The following is a 24,044-nucleotide window of genomic DNA, read 5'->3' as shown; positions in this document are numbered from 1 at the left end:
AACTCGAAGAATATTGTTGAAAAATTGTCATATGTATTGAAAATCCCAATATTCTTGTTCACTGAAGCAATGCATAGTTGGCAGTCTGACTGTCAATTTTTTACTTCTCTGGATATCGCGAAACTTTTTCGATAAGACATTGAATACAAAGTGGAGTTCAAAGTTCACTCTTTGAGAAATAGTCAACACGAAATTTCGTTGATAAGAAAATTTCCACATTTATATATAAAACAATAAAACCTTATATCGGTACATTTTCTGATTTAGAATCAAATTCAAAACTATCCTCCGATCAAAAGATTTTCAAATCTAATTTCAAATTGTTCTTCTTTGCCATAATCTTTAATTATCCGGATTATTATAAAACTGTTCAGATATTCTTTGATTTAGAACCAAATTTAAAATTTATTATTTTGTATTATCTTATTATTTGCACTATCATAATTAATTTAAGTACACAGTTTGAGTGCAAGTTGCACTGTAAATTTTAACCATGACTCTTCTGAAATTTCATCTCCACTATTGAAACGTTTGAAAGATATCTTTTTTCAGGTGTCGTAAATTCATTGCGATGAGTATTGATTGTACAGACTGTATTCAAAGATAAGAAAAAACTGGATACAAGTTTAAGCATTCGAGCTTTGCAAAAAATCACTTTAATGTGAGTATGAACTTTAATTAAGATAGATATAAAAGATTAAATTGTTTTGTGCTTCTCAGTCAATTAAAAATTGCATGTTGAATTTGTAATCGAAAAATTGAAAATTTTAATTCAAATATTCCAACAAAGAGATTTGTATAAATAAATATATAAATTAAGAAATATCGTTCTGAAATAAAATGCATCTTTAAATTTTGAAACATATTGAACGCGTATAATTACAATTTTGGTTTATACATAAGCTTCGTGAAATTTCAAACATCGAGCTAGTTTATAGACCAGAAATTGGTCAACCTCGAACCAAACGAAATAAACTAAATTTCCATAGAGGTAAACCGTTATGTTGAAATGATTATCAAATTTTGGATTCACACAATTCGAAATATCAAGCACGTATAGGTTTACATGAGAAATAAAAATATAAATTCGTAAATTTGTAAATTTCTTTCGATACTCGAGATTATAGTGTCTTCCTTTCAATCAATCATGTTTCGATAATAACTTAACATTTTATGAACCTAAAAAATAAATAAATAAGTAAAAGATTCTGTAATTTCTGATTTTAAATATAAGAGAAGAAATAACGAATAAAAATGTAATATAAAAAAATTAGGATCAAGAATAATATTATAAAATATTTGATAATAATGATATTCGAGAGTTAGTCTTGTTCTAAAACAGAATATGAACAAAATATAAGAAACGTACAATGAAAAATGCGCGATCCTAAAGTTCGCGGTTCGATTCAAAACGAGTTTTGTGGTTAATGGTACAAATAAATGAAAGACTGAGGTAAAACGACGATGATTGAAAACAGATCGACCACGATCGATATCTTCACCAACTATGATGTGAAACCTATTTTCTGCTTCCATCATAGAATCTTTTCTTTTTTTCAAAAATAAGAAAATTTTAATGTAAAAATTATTAAAAATGATATGGGATAATGAAATGGTATCATTAACATTGATGAGAAATTTAATTCTCTTATTATGTTTGAAATTATATGATTTAATTGTGCCTTTGGATATTCAAAATTTAAAAATTTATTACAAAAATTAAAAAACAAAAAGAATCATAATTTAAAGAAAAACGAATCAAATGCTTCTACATATATCTTGCAAGAATTATACACGAATCCTTCGAAAACTAAAAATTTTAAATAAATCTAAATTATCTTAATATATTAAAAATTCATTTTACATTTAAAATTTTCCAATTTTTTTCCTTTTCCTTCCTCTTTAAAACTCCAAATAACCTCACAGACACACGATCAATGATACCCACGGTTCCAGGACATTCGAAAGGTCTTGCATTTTCGCTTAATGGAAGGCCACCGATTTTTTTCCACGTCGAATTTATTGCTCGCAGGATAATCCGATAGCGGCCAATTGCGGGGATATTTTGTCACCGATTAGATGGCGATTCGGCGCGGTAAATTTTTCCCTTGGACGCGTTGCCACCGATTAAAATGGAAATTCCGACCGCATTTGCATAAATAACGGAGAAGCGGCGAGCACCGTTCAATGAAACTGAGAACCGATCCTCCTCAGAATTTATATATTCGATTGTTTTCTTTCTTTTCTTTTTTATCGACGATCGGTATCGGTCACCATCCTTTCGATCTGATACAGGGATCTGATCATATTCCATTAATTCGGGCGGCGCGATTTCGACCGGAAGTTTGCGCGCTACTGGCAATTGTATCGTTGAATTGCAAATACGATAACTTAATTGAATTTCGACGGGCTGGAGTGGCGCGTGGACCGCACAGCGTTGGCGTTACGTGTTATTTTAATGGATGAAAATAAAAGCCCGGGAGTGATTTCGAATCAGTGATTTGTGTACGATTCCCTTTGTTTCCACTGTTCGAATTTGATTTTCAACGTTCAATCGTACACTGTTTTTATCTTTATCTTCGTTTCGCCAAAGATTAAGATAATCTTTCCTCTAAAGATTATATCGTTTCCTCGTTCTTAAAATTTTCCAATGCAAAAAATAAGAAGGAATCGTCTCTCTGTACAACCTATAAACTATCTAACTCTATTATCGAATTTTCAGTATCAAAACGACATTTATTTTCACAGATATTCGCGAACCGTTTATATCACGTATCGATATATTAGAATTCAATAATAATTTGAATATCACAAATTACAAATTTTCTCCACCTTATCCAGAAATCGCCTTTCTCCAAGTATCGCCGAGCAAAAAATCGAGTAACCAGCCTCGCGACGGAAAATTGAGAGAACAAGCAAAGGACAAACAAATCTCTGTTTCCAGGGTTATCGTTAACGGATAATCCGATCCGTGCCGGTCTTAATTAAAATACTGGTGTGGCGAGGCGGGGTGGGCTAAAATTCGCAACGGTTGAAAATCGAACGCGACGCCGTCGAGGGGGCGGCTAATTCGAGTCTACCCTTTAATTATGGTTGTGCGGGCCGCGGGCGCATCACCAGGGCCCGGCCTAATTAGATCAAACGTTCACGACAATTTCATTTGGCCGTGATTCCCCAATTAACGTGGCACGATCTCCGCTCTCGCTCGCTCGCTGCACCCCTCCGATTTCCGCTCGCCTTCGCAGACCCTTTCCACTTTGGAGAACGTCACGTATCATTCCACGATTTCCACGTGTCCACTTTCGCGCTGGAAAATTGAGTGCTCGGTTTTGCGAGCATCGATAAGTGGCGTGAACGTGTTTCGCGCAATTAGAAGGGGGTTTCAAAGCTTTTCGAATGATCGATGGCGTTGCAAAGTTGGGCGCTCTTGGTCAAGGTGTTCAAGATCGATCGGCGAAATTCTCGGTTAATTTGGGATGCTTGGATCTCTCCGTTTTTGCGACAAGAGTTTTCGTGGTAATAACGACGCGGTGGAACGTTCTTGGTAACTTTCGTGACAATAGAGTGACCAAGTTTCGACGTAGGAATTATTTTATGCAGAGGGGAATTTTCGTTTTTCGAGCAAGAATATGTTTTAAGTAATAAAAAATTATCGTGTCCTCCAAAATGATTCGAATTTATCGAGTTTTAATTTGTTTCTCGTATGAATTAATTAATTGAGGAGACACTTTTTATTGTAAAAGAAGGAGTCCGTGGTTTTATAAATTATCAGAAATTTTGATACGAATTGTAAGAATTGTAATTCTATATTTTTGTTCAACGATAAATCCTGTTATTTTATTCGTTCTCTCTCCTTCAATCATTGATTTCCTTTCGAAATAATCGAAATAACATTAAACGACAGATAGTAGATAGCGGAACGAGCCACATTAAATCAGAGGATCGATCTAAAGTGCAACTTTCAATTGGTCCGATTGCATTTTAATAGCTGCGGGCGCCATTAAGTTTCTATTGCGTTTAACACGAGCATCCAGGCCACGGGACAATGCGGTTTACAGTTAATGGAAAACTGAACCCAGGAGAATTCTGGTCGCAATCAAAAGTCCACCGTAGCCGAGCTTTTTGTCCCCGCCGATGTTTGTTCCCCGCATTCGTCGCGCATCCTACTTTTTATCCTCGCTCGTGGCCGTGGTTAAATGCGAAGATTTCAATCATTTTATCGTTCAATTTCGTTTTGAGAAACTTGCTCCCTCTTCCCCGAACAAACTGGAGAGAACAAACGATTGAGATTGAATTGAACTGTCCGTTCTTTTATTGATTCTATTATCTCTTATTTTATTTATTAAAATTATAATATAATTGGATATATTATTATTTATCGAAAGTTTGAAGGTTGACATCGAATTGTAGGAATAATAATTTTTGCACGAGACAATAATAAACGAAGCAAAGTATCAAGAAAGATTTTTTATACCAGAAGATAATAGAATCATAAATTATTGTTATTCCTCTTTTCAATTTTTGTGATTTACGTCAAATGCATATGAATGATTTCAAATATTTTTTTTTCTTTTCCTTTTTCAAACGAATAATGATTTTATGAATAAATCGATCACGAATTTGGAAAGATAAAGTTCATGATATCAATTTCTTATTGCTTTTTCTTTTACGATAACACCGATCATAAAATGTAACGTGATCACAGCGAGATTATGAGGATGTGTAATAAATAGCCACATAAAATTTCATTCTCTATTATGGTTTGATGTTACATAACGAGGTTTCACGTTACGGGGTCCCGGCTCCAACTGCGGGGATGAATTTAAGTTAACCGGAAACTATACTCGGAAGCTAGCAGCAACAATTATTTCCAGACGTAGGCGTAGGTTCGATGGGAACTTCGAAACTTTTCTAATGGTTATCCCCAAACTCTCTCGTGTTTGATCTCGTTGATCTCAATCGTGATTACTTTTAATCCTCGTTTTACTACGAAAATTTTCCTGATATCTTTGTTTACCTTCTTTGTCTCTGCAATTCCTTCAACTCCACTTTTCTGATTTTTTTCGGTTGAATCTTTACGACGTTGCAAAATAGACCTAAATCAAATTTGTTTATGTATAGGATTGAGAAATGAAAATGTTTTTGATTGCTTTCTTTCGAATATAATTTTTTTCTTTCTATATCTTGCACAGCTTTATATTTTGTTGTATTCCATTTCTTCGTTCTCAAATTTTTAAATTGTGCATTTCAAGTCTTGCAGTTGTAAGATTTAAGATATCGAAGTCACGATACTTTTTCATATTATATTAAAAATTGACCTTTCTTCATATTTTTTTTTTTTTGAATTATAATCTTTTGTAATAAAACTATCCTCAATCGTATAATTAAAAATATTGAAAATATTGAGTTATAATTTTATAGTGCAATTGTTATCAATTGATCTTCGTTCAAAAAATATTTTTAATAATGTAATAAGATATTTGCAGACAAGACGATATAAGTGTATAGGATTGAAAAATGTAAATATACGGTATTTAATGATTGGATCCACGTCGGAGTTTGGATATCGAATAACTATATGTCTGTGGTATTGAGCCATCTCGGATTCGTGGTAAATGAGATAGAAAGTTAGACGAGCCTGGAGAAGTTAGGGAACCGACTAGGAATTCAAGTTCAGAGGGCTCTCTCGTGATTATTATTACCGGGAAGAGCTTAGGTGAATCGATTTTAGACATTCAATCTTATTATACTGGCTTATGGTCGTAGAAAATGTGTCGATAACGAATAACTAGATACACGATACATTTGCTGAAAAAATTATGGAACGTTGTTGCAAGTACTGCTTATAATAGAGATTCAATTTAAACATTAATTTCTATATTTAATAAGAGAAAATTTATAATGAAATAATAAAAAATTTTATTCTTTTACTCTAAATTTTCAATCTAAAAAGGAATTTTTAATTAAAACTATCATATTACCTATACATTATTTTCTCTACTAAATAAATTACTTTTAATTTTCTAATTGTATCTTGATTTTCTAACATTACAATAAATCTTGATAAACGAAGAAATGAAAGATTAAAAATTACTTAATTCAATAGGATAGAATATTCTTTTCTAAAATCTCTCACCAAAATCTAAATATTATTTTATAAAAATAATTCAATTACGAGATAAAAGGAGTCTCATTTCTCTCAATTTGTGTTTCATTAAATAATTTCTATAGAAAATTAATTAAAAGAAAAAAAGAAAAGCATCGCAACAAACGCACTTAATTAAATCAATTAAATTTCCAGCAATCGACATCTCAGTCACCCCTAATTCGAGGCCGTACAAAGCTCGCCCTAATGCAACCCCATCCTTCATCCCCTCCTCCATGTTACGTCAAGCTAATTGAAACGAATCGTAAGGGTTGTGAAAATTTTCCAATGCGCGCGACAATAACTCAGGGATTGGAACGTGGACAAATCATTTGGCAGAGGGGGAGGCGGATGGAAACGGCGGCCATTATCACCGTGATAATTAGTCCGGCGCGTGGAATTTACACGAATTCTCGATTACTCCCGACCTGCTAACAGCTTTTAACTTCCCTATCTAAAGCTCGGATCTGGAGAAATCGAGTAACAAACTTTGATGAAGCCGTGAAAGCGGCGAGGAAACAGGCGGTTCCGCAGCTTGTATTCAACCAACTTTCTATGACAAGAAGTTAGGGGATGACTCTTGGTCTTTGGCAACTTATCCCACAAAACGCCCCATACGGAGTCCACTATGTTTCAATCGTGGCTACTTAATCTGACAATTTATTGGATAATTGAAAATCAGATTCATCTTTTTCTTGAGGATGCCATGAGGAAGCCATGAGGATGCTATATATATATAATGATTTTTCGAAGAGTTTGAGTAAATTATCTTTTTAAAACCTGTAAAATTTTTGGAGTCAATGAAAGTTACAAAAATAAAATAATTCATTGTTTTTTTTCTTTTCCTTTACAATTAATAAGAAAGATTTTATTATAGATTTTATTATATATTGTATTTTTAGAATGGAAATAAAAATAAAAAAAGATGAAACTTATTATACTTTTAATATTGTAGAAATTACTTTTACTTATCTAGTATCTTAGTTATATTAAGATAAATGAAAACAGACAATTTTCGCGTCAAATTTTCATTATAAGCAATTAAAAATAGCACTTCGCAACCTCGTTACAAGGCACAAAACAAGATTACCAAGACTTTCCTGAAAGAAAATTTCAATAAAATATAAATCACTTTTACGTATTACCGTTTTAAAATTGAATTGAAGTTTTAAGAGCACTCCAAGTTTCGAACATTTTAAATGTTTCGAGACATTGTAGGAATTAAGAGGTAACTCTCTGTGGTGAACTATTAAAGTATTAATTATTATTATCGTCCCCTCTCGCATACTTTCGCGACAACATAATCATTTTACGCGGTATTAAGATCCCGAGAGACGTTCGGCAACTAAGTTTCAGCACCCTCGAAACTTTCAAGACGTTTCTCCGTTGTAGACGATTTTAAATACTTTGACACTCTTCCTATAATAGATAATATTTAATTATTTTTCGAATCTATTAAAAATAACATTTTCTCTCGACTTGAGAAAAGAAAGAAAAAGATAATAGATTTTCCAAACTTTTATTATATCTTTGAGATCTACTTTAGAAAACGATCATTTCGTTCATTTGTTTATCACTATTTAACATATTTTAAGAATTCACAAATTTAATAAATTAGAATTTTATCGCTTGAGAAAAATTCTATCGATACGAATAAAATTATTTAATATTAGTTAATATTTTTCAGCTTTTAAATTTTAAATTAGTCGAAGATTCGATGAATTCGACGATTGAAAAATTGAAAAATTGATTCGAAATTGTATAAAAGTATATGAAATGAAATATTTGGAATTTGTTTTCTATTATAGAGAAATATAATGAAAGATAAATACTTTTCAAATATCTATAAAATAAACAATCGATAAATAAAAATAAAAAGATATCAACTTGGATAATATAAAACATATATTTTCCTTTTTTTTTTCCCTTTTTCTTGTCCATGCATCCTTTTATGGAAAATATATTTCTCGTAAAATTCACAAATTCTGTTGCTCGTTTTTAATATAACAAATTTACCACAATTATAATGGAACGCATTGCACGAAAAAAAATAAATATATAAATAAATAAAAAATCCAATAAAACTTCTGTCACAACAGTTAATGCAGTAAAACTGTACTCTGTGCAGCTACTATTTTCCAAATATTATCACACGAGAGCAAATATAATAAATCTAGCGTTGAAACTAGTTTAAATTCAAACATTTAAAAAATATGAGAAACGATATTCGATTGACAAAATTGTTATAATCTATTTCACACTGTGAAAAATTTTAACACAGTGATTGAAAATAATTTATAATTATTTAAAAAAAAATAGAATGCGCAATTATAATTTATTTATTGAATTTTTATGAACGAATCATTGAGAATTTCCAGCAAAAATTATTAATTTTTTAAAAATAAATTAATTAAATTGTATGATATATATCTAATACAAAATGATAAACAAATGATTTTATTTAATTTTCAAATAGGAATAATAATAATATATTAATTTTACTTCTTTCTCTTCTCTTCAATTTACATTTCTTAAATCTTTGTTTCAAAATCCTTCGGATAAAAACTAAATCTCTAGAAGCATCGTCTCTACCTGCCACAACGTCACAACTTCTTGTTGATGATGATATTGTTATAAATCACGTAAAAGTATGGGAATCATGGTGACAAGGGTGAATTTGGTAGGGAACCGAAGAGATTACGAGAGACAGGGCAAAGTTAAATCGTGTATCACTAATGTTGAATAAATGTACTGTAAGCAGAACAAGAGTGCACAGCGAACATCAACTTGTCTCGATGGCTGAAATTACTTGGTTTCGTAGATATCGTCATTAATCTTGATCAACCGATATCCTGCGCTTGGCCTCTGTGCGCGCATCACCTCGACATTGACAGAGAACTTTGTTCATAAATCTAAGTCCGTCACAAATATTTTTATTTTCTCTTTATTACCAGGGGGACGAATTTAATTGTAAAAAAAGTGCTTCGTTATTGTAAAAATTATTAATATTCAGATGGAAGATATAACAAATTCGAATTTCCTTTCGACAATGGTAATAAATTAAAATGATTTGATACGATGAAAGTTTTTAAACGTAGGTTATCGATCTAAAATTTAGAAAGAAAAATTAGAGGAAATATTGTTGAGATTTTTAAAAATAAGTAAAATTATTATATTGTTGATATTTGTGTAAAAAAATAGCACGTAATTTATTATGTATCGTGTCAATTGGGGATTAATAAGATAATTTATACCAAGAATCTTTGTATTTACTTGGTAAATAGAAAGAGAAACACACCAGAAGCAAAAGTGTTTCTCGGTCGCTGTTTCTGACCAAAGTTGGAAGTTTCTACTTGCGCCCGCTTGAGGACTGTTTCAACTGAAAACAAATAAGCGCGGGAAGTGGAGATGTGCGAATAAGTTAATCTTCTTGTTAACTTTCCGCTCGCAACACTTTCAACATTTTGAAACGAGTTATTCAGTTTAATTTAACCGCTTTGTTAACTCTTCAAACTTATAATTTCTTACACACCGTATTATTACTTTAATTATATTTTCTAAAAAATTTTATAGGGAAATTTAAATAAAACGCATTAAATGCGATATATATTTTTGTATAATTTTCGAACTGGCAGAATCTTCTCAATGCACGTAATAATAATAAAAAAAATTTTTTACGAAATTGTTCGATTAATCCAACATTTTAAAATGGTTTAGTTATCGATATGATGACAGTTTTAGTTATTCCTGATAACGTGGTGAATCGATAATTTGTGACAGGTGGCAATTAAAATGGAAACCTTTCGATAAATTTTCCAGTTAGCTGCAATTTGAGTCTGGTCCTACTTCCTCACAGAGAACTCTCTCTGTCCAGCGATTGGATAAACTTTATCAAAGCTGTTACGCGTCGTCCATTCCAATTCCACTTTCTACGGAAACATCGATCAAATTTTAAATTATTCTATAAACTATGTACAAGTTTTGAAGGAATAAGAAAAATAATATCTCGATCGATTAATGGAAATGTTGGTATGAAAATTAATAATTCGTATTTAATCAATCTTTATGGATAAGAGAAAAAATTATAATAAATTACCATTACTTTAGATTAGATTTCTTTCACTTTAATGCATTAAAGAAGGATATAAAAGATTTGTTTGCGGGGTCGTTACGCTTCTCGACTTTCAGAATTCACGAAGTGTCGTAAATGGCAGACTTTCGAGCGTCAATTTATAGCTGTCCCAAATGTTCTGAACGACAATCACATTAGTATGCGGCTGATTGCTCGATTCCTAGGTATTCTAAGATCTGACACTTCTTCCAGACATTTGAGTCCAACTCGTGATTAAGTTTTCGAGACGGAAGTTCGTCAAACTCAATTGAACTCGAAGACCAAACTCTCTTAAATGTTTCTTCTGACCAGACAATTAACAATTGAAAAATATGATGAAATAAAAATTGTAGAAAAATTATTTTTAAAAATTTTTGTTTATTTTTTTTTTAAATTATTATTTCTCGATTCCTCTTCATTCCCTAGTAAAGAATATTTTGAAAGTGAAATGGAATCGTAATGCACAGAGTAAATTTCGATGTATTGATAATTATATGATACACCTTTCGAATAAGTAAATTTCCACATTGAACCACAATAAAAACAAAAAGAATCCTTTGCATATAATGAACGAAAACGAGGGAATAAGATCTCTATATGGTTAAAGCGTATCGATTAATTAGGTTATGTAATGTCTTCTTCCATTAATTAATATTTCTAAATAGTTCAATAAAATTTATTTAAATCGTTAAGAACATGTTTAAATTATTTTTTTTCTTTAGTGCAAATTAGTTTCTTTTTTTTTTCACAAGTTTAAACAATATCTTTAAAAAACTTTTAAATTTTACTTCTCAAAAATATTTTCCTGTTTCGAATTTCTGTTTCCAGAATAAAATAATAAAATAATCTGATAAAATATTTCTTCCATTGATACATTCAACCTTTGTTCGAAGCTTACTGACATCCTATGAGACCGTACATTTCACTGTAGTACTTGAAACACAATGAACTCCCTAACTCTCGTCCATTCAAAGAATCGACAACCAAGTCTTCTCACAAAACCAGCATTCAAACTATATATATATACATATATCGAATTCTGTCACTCTTATCTCTGCCCCTAGAGAATCGTTATAATGGAATAAATTATGTGTAGGATAGGTATAATTTATACACGTACATGCACATACATACACAACTCATAACTCCTCCATCCAATTGCATATAATGTGACTCTATTGTGTCCATAACTCCTTGTACTCCAAAATGGCCAAAACTCAATTTTACAACATTATTATGCATTGGCAAACAGGACAATTAACTACTGATAATATCATTTATTCAAAAAGATAGAAATATAGACTCTTTTAACTCAGCCAATATTCCTCTCAACATTTTTTGTCTGTTCTATCCTCAAACAGAAAATAATTCAAGTCTAATTTACATTAAATTGATCCAAGAAGGCAATAGTAAATATTAATCAGTCAAAGATAATTTACAAAAACCAGCTTCGCTCAATCAGCCTTTCCTTCATCTTATCATACTACCCATCCAATCAATTTCCAATTTTATCTATACAAATATCTACATCTTCCTCATCTTATCTAAATACACATAAATACATACTTTCCATACCGTTCTCTTTCCACCTTCGCCAAATATAATAACCAGATCCTTTCTTTTCTCTTTCCAACGAAACATTTGTTAAAACATCGCATCCGATAAATATAATAGAGACGCGAAAACATCCGACAAAATTTTCGCTCAGCTCGAGGAATATTCTCTCTCTCTCCCTCTTTCCCTCCGCCCAATAACTGAGTTATCACCGATGGCCGGCGGACGATACACGAATAGGGCGGTTGCGCGTATCCAGTCGGCTACACGCCATATGGCGGATCCCTTTGTATCAGCCCATTCAAGGGAACATCGGCAATACCGGCGTCGCGTACATTCTCCTCCTGGCGTACAACGAGGACGGCTCGCGCGTAATTCGTGATGGCTCGCTACGAGGTGGTGGTGGTGGTGTGCGTCGAAACGTGAGCAGCCCTAACGATGCGGAACGCTGAAATAAACCGTGTCCCTGCGTCTGGCAGCTCGTCGTTCCATTTCTCTCCCACCCCCTTTTGTGTCTCCGCAATTTAGCACCCCCTCCAAACAACCGTCATTTCTCGCCACGCGTCCTCCTCTTTCTTTCTCTTTCTCGTTAGCTTCTGAGGGGTGTAAGAATTCGAAGATAAATAGTTCTTGAGATTTTGAGAAGTATAGTGATAGAATGGTAATCGAGTATCTTCTAAAGTTCGGCAAATTGTAAAAGATACGAATATCGAATGTCGAATATCTCGATATTCAAGGAAATGTATTTGTATTTATCTATTCAATGAGAAAGTTCGCCCCAAAACCGTTGGATTCGTGTTCTCAAAGTTTTCAAGAATCCTGACATTTGTGTCACGAGATACTTTCTAGCATCGAACTCGAAATTTTCGAGTTCTGGCGCACTTCTATCCTCTCGTGATTTCCCTCCCCCGGCTGGGTAAAAATCATTATCGATGGGTCCTCGTCTGGCCGAGGAAACGATCGAGTCGAGTTCTACTTTCTAACGGAGGAATTGGGTTAAGCCCGAACGAGTAGTCGAGGATCGCTCTTCCCGAAACATGCCAATGGAATCGGTCGAAGATACAAGTGCCACGTAGTTCGGTTGCTACGGTTACCCGGGGATTCGTCGTTTTTCGTTTCGAGGAGTTGGAAGTTGAACGACAGTCGAGAGAGATGGCAACTTCTCTCTCTTTTTCATTTTTTTTTTTTTATTATTATCAAGGAAATGTCCCCGTTTGGCGGGGAATGAAAGTTCCCAGGGTAAGATTTCTCGACGAAAAAGTTGCGAATGCGTCTCTACCTTCGATTGATCTTCGTTTTTTTTTTCTTCCCCGTTGGAATGGGCATTGCTCCGATTCAAAATTATTTCTGGTTGAAGTGTGAAGTCGTAATTATTCCCTTGAATGGCTTGAAGAGGGATAATGGGCAATGACGAAAGTTTTCCAATTTCCATTAAAGACGCTGGTAGATTCTTCCAACGAGACATTTAAAGTATTGCAACAACTGGAGGACTCGTCGAAGACCGAACTTTTTTCGCGAACCTTTTTTTCTTTGAATGGGGAAGGGGAGAGGAAAGTTTGTGGTAATAGCTATAAAATCTCACATCGATTTCCAGAATATAAAAATTCTTTTCTTTTTTTTAACTTTTTTAAAACGTTTTTCCCTCGAATATTGGTTCGCATGCGTTTTCGAACTTGTTGATTTTGTGTTGGAATTTTTTTTTTGTTTTTTTGTAAATGGAAATTATTTACGTATATTTACGAGCAATCGCAATGGTACTGGTATCTATTTGATTTGATTTTGTAACGTTCTCGTTTATTTTGTATATTGCATAAGATATCACGGGAAAAAATCTTGTTGTCTAATAAAAATATATTTAAAATGTTTCATATTTCGAGAAATAATTGAATCAAAGTTCTGAAGAATATCGAAAGAGAGAAATATGTCTGGAAATAAAATTATTTCTTTGCAAGAATTCTTAAAAAAAAAAATTACTTACATTAAACTATCTTCCCATTGAAAAAATAGGTATATATATTCCATTTGAAATTATTTTTTTCGAATAAAGAATAATTTGCATCCTCTTCGATGTTCCTTAATTATTAATACATTCTTAATTGCTGTATTATTCAACAAAAATTATTCAACATACCATCAAAAACGATAAAACGTCTCGCATATATTGACACGATCAAACATCATCCATCGTATCCAAAATCACAATCAGATCCGTCCATATGTCCTCGTTCAATTTATTTGCTCGTGGCGTGGCAATTCTCTCGAATTGCCCTCCTCGCAAATTTTATATCAAAAGCGGGAGACCGGTTGGCCGCAAATAAACGGGACAACGAACATTCTCCCTGATCTAATTTCGAAGGAAGCCACTCAATTTAAATGGCCGTCCCCTCCTCTCCTCTTCTTCTTTATCTCCCCCGCTGGGAGACGGAATTAATTGCTTCTTAAGGAATTGGAATTACGTTTTCAAAAGCTACACCCCCTCTCTTTTCTCGCTGAAATTTTCCACCGGCTTCTTTCCCGCGGCTTGGACACGTTGGATGTTGCGGAAAATTGATGCTAAATAAGTCTGCCAGGCCGGTGTTTTCTCGGTAGAATAATTAGCCGTAATAATAATAAACAGCGTGGAATAAATTCGAGCCTGTTCCTTCGATAAAGTCTGTTCACAATACGAGAAGCGAGGATGAAACGAGTCTTAAAAAGATTCGAGAGGAAATGGCTATTTTCGAAAAATACCTGTTATGACGATTGAGAAGATTATGGAAGATTACGAAATAAATTATGAATACGAATAATTATAATCATAATTGTAATAAATGAACAAGCTTGGCTAATAAAATTAGCGATAGAATTACTATTAAATTGACCAATTTCAAGTTTCTGTTTCTTTTTTCTTTTTTCGTTATTACTAAAAATTTCCAAGTATTCTAAATTATCGTATCCAATTGTTTTCATAATAATTCTTTTAACGATACGATATTTTCTTCATCTACAGATGAAGAAATTAGCTTTCGAACATAAAACGTACAATAAACAACGCAATATATAATCACGTATAATCCTTCATCCATCCCCGAAGCCATTTGTGCCGTTCAAACACTTAAAGAACCCTTCGAAATTGCCTGGAATGCAAAAAAAAAGAAAGGATTGAAGGTATCCCGTAAAATTTCATACTCTTCAGTTTTCTTTCCATTTCTCCATTAGAAAAAAAAAAAAAAAACAGACAAGAGAACTGCAGCTGGATACATCGAGGTATTGAAAGGTATTCCTCGTTCGAAGGGGTGAAAAGGTATTCGAGAGAATTGTGTAAGGAGGTGGCGCGAGAGCAGAAACGTCTCTTTCTCTCTCTCTCTCTCATGGGAATTGCAAATGCAATCACTGGAATAAAAATTGGCTGTCATCTGACGTGAAACGGAGGGTGGGTGAGCGGCGCGGCGGGGAGGAGGAGGAAACAGTGGAAGAAGCAGGAGCAGGAGACAGGAGGGAAAAATATACGTAACCGTTAGATGAATCGAGCGGAAATCGATTTCGGGTAGCGTGACGCCTCGACTGGATTGCAAATACGAAATTGCATATGTGTATCGCGTGAACGAAGTTTATCGGATTCCTGCCCGACCGACGTTTCATTCCTTTCGTAATTCAGCGGATGCTTTGAATGAAATCCGTGGGAAATTTATACGGACAAATGTCGCTTTGAATTATTTTTCTTCTTTTTCCCTCTTTCTTTTTTTATTTTTTTATTTTTCCCCTCCTCCGTAACTTTTCTATCCACATCACTTTAGAGAGATTACATTCGTGCAAATTGGAGATAAAATTTGTTGAGGTTATTCGGATTTGTGCGGAAATTGTGTGATAGACAATTTACAGCGGATATAAAAATGGCGATAAAAGAGAGATTGGTTTGGAAAGAGTATATATAATATCGATTCATTCGTCGTTTTACGCGACGATACACGTTTAAAAAAAATTCTTTTAAACCTATTTACGTTTTCAATTTTGCAATTCTAATTTCGCGATTCTGATTCAAAAGGTACAACTTCGAGATAATATTTCCTCGGAGAATAAACAATTACGAAATCAACCGCAACGACAGACAAACCATTCACCTCGAATCGAAACCAGCCACGATCCTCTAACTTATTATCCACCAACTTATATTCCCCTCGTAACAATTTCACGATTAAAAAAATTCATGCAATTAATCGTGCAAAGGAGCAACGAGACAGGTGGAAATTCTCTATGCTGAATAATTAAGATGCCCAGAATTTACAAGCGATCCCAAGGAAAAGCCGCAAACTTAACCGAGAGAAAGAAACCCTCCCTTACGTTCTCATTCTCCACAAATCCACAAGTCCACCCCGCATCCTGTCCAACAATTTCCACTCTGTGCACCATTCGTTCGGCCGAACCGAGCAACCCTTTATTATTTAACCAACGGTCCCCGACGAAACAAATGTGGAGGAGAGGATGGCCCGCAGGATTCGAAGCCAGCCAAAATCCAGGCGTCTGATAAATCGCGTCCAAGGGGATAGGATCCGTCGAGCAAAGTCTTACGCCTCTTCGTGGTCCACGAGAGACACCCGATTTTTTCCCCTCCTTTCCTAAGCTTCTCTCACCTCCACGCGTGGAGGCGCGTCGATGAATCTTCCAAGTTTCCTCCGAAAACCGATAAGGTAGCGACTGCGCCAGCGAAAATGAGTACGTTAGAGCGGCGGGCGTAGTCCTCGATAAATTTCGTGGAAATCTTATCTTGCCGGTCGGATGCGGCATGGCCGACTCGTAGAATGGATGAACGAGGAGAGAGAGAGAGAGAGAGAGAAAGGGAGAGACTTTCTTTCCCCGTGTATGGCTCTGCTCAATAAACTACGAGAGAGCCTCGTCGAAACGAGAGATCCGTAATAAAGACGAATCGCTGTTGGAAAGTTGTTAAGTGGGGTTATCGAGGTGTATGGTGTACGGAAGAGGGTGTGTTGAAGCGGAAAAAGTCGAAAAATTGATGGGAAGAGGAGGAGGAGCGAGAAGATTCGTTCGATATGACAATAAAATTTGTATTATGACGAATTTATGAGATTGATCATATTTTTTCTCTTTTTTTTGCACGTTGTTCTATTGTTCGAAAATTATTTGAAAATCATTTACGAGAGAATGGTATTTTTATTTTATTGGATATTGAATTGAATCTAAAAAAGGAAAAAAATAAAAAAGAAAGGAAAATTCATATTTTCATATTTTATTTTGAGTTTATTTTTTTAATCATATTATTCATTTCGTATTTTAATATTCATTTTTATGAATAAAATACTCGAAAATATATATATTTTTTTAGTGAAATTATTTAATTAAGTATTAATTATAATTTTTTAGAAAAAGATTATTTAATTTTTGTAAAAATAAGAATCGATCGACAATTGAGAATGCTCTTTAAACTAAAAAGCAAGTAATCAAATAAATATATATCATCCCCATTTCCGATTGATTCGCATCTACCAACTGTAAAACTATAATTGTATGTTAAATCTTATATCTTTCAGTGATTGTAAACAAATAAAATTGTTTAATGAAGAAAAATCGTACAAAAAATATCATACAATTTTTAAAATCGAATAAACCACACGCGGATCCTGCATATTTCGAAATGATACACGCAAAAAGAATTTATATACTGTTTATTTAAAAAAAAATAAAATTCGTCGAATTCTTGCTTCACTTCAAAATTGTTTGAAACCGATATAAGATATTATTATTTAAAAAATACTTCAACCATAATTTATATGCGTCGATCTTCGAGAATTAAAAATTTTCCAAAAATTTCACAATTTCTTAAGCATCTTGTGAAGAACACGATCAGCAGTATCTCGTATCTCGTACAATCCAATCCTTTTTTTTCAACGACTGCGTCGATTTAAAACGTTCTTGACTGTTTGCATTTTAATATCGCATCCGAGGAGATGCATCGCATCGGCGCAACAGGTGACACGATTCAAAATTGTCAACATTTCGTTTGACGATCGAATCAGATCGAAGTTTGCATGTTACACTCCTTCTTCCCGAGGAGAATCTTAGACAATTTCTCAAATCGTTCCACGTCGATCAACCGTGTTTCAACATCGGCGTTCCACATCATCGTGACGCGTTTGAATATCGCGAAAAATTCTTCCTTTTTGATATTCTCGATTCGATAAAAACTTCAATAGAAATTGTACAGTTGGAGGAATTTCTTTTATTTATTTTCACATATTGAACCATAAATTTATTTTGTTTTATGGTACACTGTTATACTGTTATGAAGGATGTTGTGACATTTAAATTGAAATGTCTAAATATTTCTAATTATTTATGGTTTTAATATGATAAAAATATCGTCCATGACCGTTACTTTCACATGTATTTTTTAATATATCAATCCATGCACAGCTGCTGGTCATAAATTTTTCTGAAAGTTACGGATAAAAAAAAATATGGACTGAATTTTGTAATTTTATTAAACGACGTAATAAAATTACCACGCTTTATTAATTTCATCTGTACAATTTAACGATTAAATCCAGACCCGAAATCGAGAATTTAAAAATTTCTCGAATAATATATAGCGAGAGTTATAAGCGTAAAAATAAATAAGACAGCTTTTAAAACGCAATTCAACAGACCTATAATATGATTACCGGCAAAAATGAAACATTTCGCGATATAATAAACAAGGATATATAAAAATTGCAAAATGTAAAGCGCGCTGTGAAGCGTGCAAATAACGAATATTTAAAAAAACGTTTGCAACGAGGGAACAACGAAACGTTTTGTAAAACATTGAAACACAACATCCGCCTCGTGTACACGCTCATCTGTACATGTAGGTTGTGCAAAGAATGATTAAAAGGAAGGAGGGAAAAATAGAGAGGGAGCGAGGAGATCGGCGAAAAGGTAAATGAGACTGACTCTGAAATATGTGGCTTCGCTACACGAAGACTATGTGCTATTCCGACCAGCAAAACTTATCCTTAACTCTTCAACGATTTGTAATCGCGTTAAAAGCGTTCATAAGTGTTCATCTCTTCGTTTAATATAGGAGAATTAAGAAGGATTCATTTTCTTCGAACGAATTTCGAATTACTTTGCTTTCGATTTTTAAATCTAAATTTCACGTTTTCACAAAATTTTGGTTTTATTTCGCGTGGAAAGAATCTTCCATTTTTTAATTTAAATATTTGTATGCAAAATATTGTGTAATATAATTAATTGAAGTAATCGAGCGCAAGATTTTTGCAAGAAAATTATTTTATATATCTATTATCAAGGTATATTAAAAACATGTAGAAATTATTAAGATAAATTAAAATCTGGAACACAACCTCTTATATATCTCGACGCAAGTTTCGCGGAAAGATTTATAAAAATCCGTGATAAAAATTTCCAGTTGGTAATATTTCCCCGAGTTTTTCGGTAAATTAAATATTTTTCTGGTGTAACATACAGGCCTTCCCCTATATGTCCACGCGAAAGGATTTTCGGTGGAAGCGGGTCCGCGATGAATTATTGACGGGTCTGTGGTCGACTTCGTCTCGTTGGAAAAGTAATTTATAGCTGGGCGCAAGCTCTTAGCGAGACTTGTAATAACAAGCGGGGCTACGATCGAATATTCTTGTGTGCAAAGTGTCGCCGACAGCGTGAAAATATCGCGAATCTCTTACGACGAATCAGTAATCGATCAATTATTGGAAAGAGAAGGAGGGAAGGGAAATGCGTTCTATCGAATTATTCATCAAGACGCGTCGAGCATAGAACGAAAATGAAATTTTTATCTGAAAATTTTAAAAAATATAAATTTAATTGCTTTTAAATTATTACCAACTTTTTTCTACTCGTCGTGCAAATGGTCAATCTCTGGTTTGACTTTTCTCGAAAATTCTAAATTCAATAATCAAATCCAAAAAAAGATAAGGATTTAATTAAAAAGAAAAAGCTGAATATTTATAAATTTTCTCACAATCGATAATCCGCCTATTTTCTATTCGATTTCATCTTCGATTCCCTAGGAAAAATATTCCACGAGCCAATATCAATTCCACCCTTTCTTTTTTTCCCCCTCCACCTCCAAAAATCTATCACGATCGCTCAATCAGAAAACTGAGCCTGTAGATATCGCGCTCGAGCATGAATTCCAGATAAATTCAAGAACCTGCCCTGTTAAATCCGTTTCAGATTTCCATCGGTCAGCCGCCGCGTAACAAAAACGAAATACGGCCGACAAGAAAAGTATCTTCGGTTTGGTCGAGCTGGTAATATCCGGTGTTCATTCGACCCAGAAAATTCCCTAGTTCCAAAAAGGAGGAAGGGGAGAGGGGAAAGCACGATCTTCTGACGCAGGAGAGACGAGGAGAAGCCAGCTTTCGTTCCAGGGTTTCGTGCACAATGGAGGTTGGGGCCATTCCAGGGGGTGAAATAACGGCCAGTGCGATTTCCAATCTTCGGTGGCCGAAAATCGCGCTTGATCCTCGAGTAGAGGAGGAGAGGGGTGTTTGCAAAGCCTCGAAAACTTCTCGACTTGTAGACCACAAAGAAAGAAGAAGCTGAGGGTTGATGGGCCACTTGGATTAAAAATACGTAGAAATTCTTTTGTTCTTTAATAACGATTTTCTTTCACGACGTGTTATTGGTATACGATTAGAAACTGATTTTGAGATGTTGAGTTTAACGAAAGGAAATTATTTTACGTTGTTTAAATTATTTTCATAAGGAAAATTAAAATGAAAATTTAAGCACGGAAGAAAGATTTTCGAGTCGAATTTATTAAGTTAAATAAATTTCCAAACAATGTAAAATAAGAATAATAACCAATCTATGATCATGCTCAAAAATTTCTTCGACTTGTATCACAGAAAATTTAATTATCTATTTCCAAGAGACTTATCCAATTATACTCTCGTTGTTCTCGTTGAAGTACAACAGTTAAAACGATCGAAGTTGACAAAATAAACGGCTGAACAAACTGTAGCTATATTTCTAAGCGATCTGAAAAGCTAGCTACTCTTCAAGAACGCAACCACTGTTTTGCTTGCCACCACTTTCCTAGTTTTCCACCCTAACGAGGATAAACCTCCCTCGAGAGGATAAAGACGCGGCGAGGAAGAAGTTGAGAAATGAACACGGCCAGGCAGACGGGGAAGGGAGAGGAGAAAAGGAAAAAGAGGAAGGGAGGATAGTGGCGCAGAAATGCAGCGGAGAAATAGATTATGGCCTGCGGCCGCGAGAGGGACTCCGTTATTCCTCGAGGAAAAGAGATTACAAGATGTATCATCGGCGATGCTTGCCAAGACTTTATGGAGTTGTAAGCGTTGCCACGATCGAGACGTTAATGGGATGTAATAACTTCGACCTGGGTGAATTTAACTCAACTATGCAGAGGAAAAATAATTCTTTTCGAGTAATATTTATCGAACGATACACGATTTGATCGATCGAAAGAAAGGAAACTGATCCTGCAAGAATTTTACGAATTGTTAAAATATATATTATCACAATTTCAAGAACGAAACGTACAGAATAGATATGGAAAACGCATAAAACACAAACTAAGACCCAAATTAATTATATAACTTCCTCGATTGGTGGTTCAATAAATCCGAGTAAAGAAAGAATAAAAGTATAAAAGAACTTCAGCTTAAAAAAGGATTTAGAGCATAACTCCTTAAGTACGCTATTATAAATGAGACTGTATATTTCGTTTAAAAAACTACACGAATTCCTTTCTATGGAAAATTCACTTGGAAATATATGCGATGTACCAAATCCTCTTTAATTCAATTTTTCAGGATCATCGCATATTCCATGCATACGTAATACAAAAAAGAGAAAGAAAGAAAGAAAAGAAAAGAATAAATTACAAAATATTGTAAAAAGCTTCGAAATAAGCCTGGAACCAGAGCATTATTTTCATGCCTCTCTAATACAATTTCGCTTCGAACACCAATGGCGCTTGACGTCCAACCCGATTCGAGAAAATAGGATTTCCAACGAGATTCTATTTTTGCTAGCGACAACACAGTGGACAATGTACCCACGATTCGAAAAGCTGATCGTGTTTTCTGATAATGATTTACGGTATGTAATATTCGCCGCGGATTTTTGGTCGGATGTCGCCGAAATTGGTTCAGCTGCTCTTCAGAGAGAGAGAGAATTTTACTCGCGTCTGAACCGTGAATTTTTTCCCCGATCCCGATGTATTTTTTAGTAACGTCTAAAGTAAATATCAACCGCAAATAGTGGCCGTGGATGCGGCAGAGGTAACAGTAGACGATCGTCGATAACCTAAATAAAAGAGGTAAAGCTGGTATATTTATTTTTCTTTAGTCGAAAACGTGGATACACACAACAAATAATTTAACATCTCTCGCTTTTTTCCACCCTGTATACTATTTCATGTAAATTTGCTCTCTCTCTCTCTCTCTTTTCTTGTTTTTGCAAAATGTTGGCAAAGATTTTAAAAGTTTAGTAGATCCATGAGAAAATATTTTTATATTCTTTTTTCTTTCGAGCTATCTAAAAAATGAAATAATATAATATAATATAATATATATCGAATCTGAATTCACAGAATCAGTTTGAAAAAATTCACAGACGCGGATTGTGTCTAAAATACTCTCGACAAAGAAAAAAGGAATTCTGCACCCTCCAATTTGACAAATTCAAATTCCTTATTATATATTATCCTCGAACAAATTCTAATTCTATCGACTCGTGGCCACATGGAATCGGTCTGAGACTTGGTACGGTATCTTCATCCACCCCTACCCCCGCTTGAATCATTAATCGCTCGCATCCATTCAACTTGGCAAACAAAAGAATCCAAAGTTGGCAGCGGATATTCGATCGTCGGCAAGAAGCGACTTTTAATAACCAGACTCGGTTAAGACTTACTTTAAACAGGCCGAGAATGAAGGAGAAGAAGAAAGAAGGGGCGAAGAAAGACATCGATCCTCGACGCTTGTTGCCAACGCGTATCCGAAGGGGAAGGGGGTGGCAGGGATCCCTTTTGTTCTTGGCCGCCGTTTTGTTTCAGGATTACGAGCTTATGAAGTATTCGCGTTTATCTGCACCAACTACACGATACGGGGCGGCGACAGGGGTGCGTGATGGGTAACTAGAGCGAGACAACTGAAAGCCGGGCTCGACTGTCTGTTAATCTCCGGCTGGTTCTGCTGATTTCGAATTAATTATCGCGTTAAACCGATGTTCGCGTTTAATTCATGTTCACGGAACTGATGGGTGGTTACCTTCGTCGTGAATAATCGATTGATTTGTTTCTTTTTTTTTTTTTTTTATAACATTTCCTCGAAAAAGATTGGAAATTTTAAATTTGACGAGGGGTATTTGGTTTCGAAAGGGTGAGAAATGTAATATCGAAATTTTTTTTTTCTATTTTTTAATTCCTATTCTGATGGTATTACGGATTATTTTCATAAAACGAATAAATGATTGCACGATATTTTATAGATTTTTAATGTTTCGTCAATGGGATTTTTGTGAAAAGGGAGGAAATCTTTTGTGGATGATATTGAAATATTTTGGGGAGGGGAGGAATTTTTTAACAAACCAAGGATTTGAAGGGATGAGGATGAATAAAAAAAAAGGATAATGTGGATTGAAATCATGGAATTATTTGAGAATGGAGATGTAAATGATATTGAAAGGTATTTCTTTTTTTTTTTGTTTCCTATTTGTGATGTGAATAATCATATAGGGATTTCTCTGAAAAGAGGATTGGCAATTTTAAATTTAAAAGAGTTGGTTTCGAAGGATTGAAAATGCAAAAAAAAAAAAAAGTAGTAATGTGGATTGGAATTATGGAATTATTTGAGAAAGGAGATATAAATGATATCGAGGGAATTTTTTTCCTGTTTCTGCCGTTCGTTACTTTTATCGTGAATAACCACATTTCGCTGATTTTTCGTCGGTCTCGTTGATGGAATTTTCGCGAAAAGGGGATGAAATGTTTTCGGGAATTTTTTAACTTGACAGACTTTAAAAAGAAAAAAGGAAAAAAATAACGTCTCGAAATTGTAGAATAATTTTGCGAACGGTAATATAAATTGGTACTGATTTTTCTTACAATTCGAATTGAACAGAAATTTCTCTCTACTCCTATAAATAATTCTTTACCCTCAATTTAATTACAACACAGCTCTAATGTCGATTATCATTTAATTAAACGCTGTAATAACGACACGCCACGTAATTTGTTCGCAG

The 24,044-nt window shown here is 34.1% G+C and overlaps 1 protein-coding gene across 3 annotated transcripts in view; it reads right to left on the bottom strand.

Annotated features, from left to right (window-relative positions):
- LOC107992927 (uncharacterized) overlaps positions 1 to 24,044 on the bottom strand; it is a 190,395-nt gene that overhangs the window by 100,551 nt on the left and 65,800 nt on the right. The gene's annotated exons all lie outside the window — the stretch shown is intronic.

This window comes from Apis cerana, linkage group LG14 (genome assembly GCF_029169275.1).
Source record: "Apis cerana isolate GH-2021 linkage group LG14, AcerK_1.0, whole genome shotgun sequence".
In the NCBI taxonomy this organism is placed as follows: domain Eukaryota; kingdom Metazoa; phylum Arthropoda; class Insecta; order Hymenoptera; family Apidae; genus Apis; species Apis cerana.
This window is presented reverse-complemented; position numbering and strand designations above follow the sequence as displayed.